Below are 1,885 nucleotides of genomic sequence, written 5' to 3'. Positions count from 1 at the left end.
TCCTCCCAAGTGGCCTGTCCCCCTTTCCACTTTCTGTATACTTCCTTCTTCTGGTTGAGTTTTGCCAGGAGCTCCTTGCTCATCCATGCAGCTCTCCTGCCTCCTTTGCTTGACTTCTTACTCCAAGGGATGCACTGATCTTGAGCTTGGAGGAGGTGATGCTTGAATATTAACCGACTCTCTTGGACCCCCCTTCCTTCTAGGGCCCTAACCCATGGGATTCCTCCAAGTAGGTCCCTGAAGAGGCCAAAGTTTGCTCTCCTGAAGTCCAGGGTTGCGATCCTACTTAGTGCCCTGCCTCCTCCCTGCAGGATCCTGAACTCCATGATCTCATGGTCACTGCAGCCAAGGCTGCCCCTGACCTTCACATCTCCAACCAGTCCTTCTTTGCTTGTGTCGCATGAAAGGGAGGGACGGAAGGGCCTTCCTTATCTTTATAATTTATGTTTGCCTGCCAGAGCCCCCTGTTTGAGGACTTTCCCTGAGTCAGTTTCGCAAAGTAAAAAAGAATAAGATTTTATTAAAGTGACAGATACAACAGGTTTGGAATTGTCATTGATAAATGCACTTGCTGCTACAAATTTTCTTTCTATGAGCTCAAACTAACAATTAAGCGCTTTCAATAATTAATAATGTATTTTCCCAGGTAACGTTCGACGTTTGTTGGAGGCGCAAGTCTTACCAAAGAGGCGTCCCTGTTTGGGGGAGGGGAGAAGGAGGCTCGCTCCTCAGCGGTCTCCGGTGAACAGGTCGGGGGGTTCAGTTTTCTTCCCTTCCAAAAACTTCGGTGAGCTCTCCTCTGTTTTCTAGTTGCTGAAGGTGGGATGTGGAAGCACGGCAGAYATACTTCATTGGCCAGATTGCCATTTGCGCGGTTGTTGGGGGTATGCTCCCCTTATTTACATATCATTATGCAGCAAAGGGTGTGTTTTTTAATATGGTAAGCAGGGATAATGAGGCTAGGGGTACTATAGGTCAACAGTTAGTCCGTGAGCAGCAATTATTTTTTTGGGATGCAACCCTTTGTGGTCAGGGGCAGGCCATGATACCTCCATATCACTCCCTCCTCTGCCGTGCAGCTGGAACAAACTGTCTGGCCTTCACCAGCTAGTTTGTTACTCATGTTGCAAAAGGGTGGTGTGTTTTGTCTGCCATGTACTGTTTTTTCCTTTGTGCCCCCTTATCTTTCTCCCTGAATTCTCTCTTGATCCCACAGCTTGTTAGTACAAGGTCCAGCAGCACACCTCTCCTTGTTGGCTCCTCCACCACCTGTGTCAAAAAGTTATCATCAGTGCTCTGCGAGAACCTCCTGGACTGTGCCTAGCTGTGTTGTCTCTCCAGCAGATATCAGGGTGGTTAAAGTCTCCCATGAGAATCATGGGCCTGTGATCGTGAGGCTACTTCCAGTTGTCTGCAGAAGGCCTCATCGACTTCCTCTTCCTGATCAGGTGGCCTGTAGCAAACACCCACAACAGTGTCACCCATGCTAGCCTGCCCTTTTAATCCTTACCCATAAGCTCTTGACTCGTTCTTCATCCACCCCTAGGCACAGCTCAATACATTCCAGTTGCTCTCTCACATAAAGAGCAACTCCACCACCTCGCTTTCCTGGCCTGTCTTTCCTAAAAAGCACGTAGCCATCCATGATAGCACTCCAGTCATGCGAGCTATCCCACCATGTCTCTGTAATGGCAATGAGATCATGGCCCTGCGACCGCACACATATCTCTAGTTCTTCCTGTTTGTTCCCCATGCTGCGTGCATTGGTGTACAGGCATTTCAGAGAGGTGATCGAGCATGCAGGTTTCCCAGGAGGGATGCAAGAGGATCCTCCATAGCCATGTCCTGTGCGCACTTCCCTGGCTGCACGCACCCGCTGGAGGCA

Source organism: Apteryx rowi, unplaced genomic scaffold, assembly GCF_003343035.1.
Source record: "Apteryx rowi isolate R43461 unplaced genomic scaffold, aptRow1 scaffold_1212, whole genome shotgun sequence".
In the NCBI taxonomy this organism is placed as follows: Eukaryota; Metazoa; Chordata; class Aves; order Apterygiformes; family Apterygidae; genus Apteryx; species Apteryx rowi.
Note: the sequence above shows the minus strand (reverse complement) of the source record.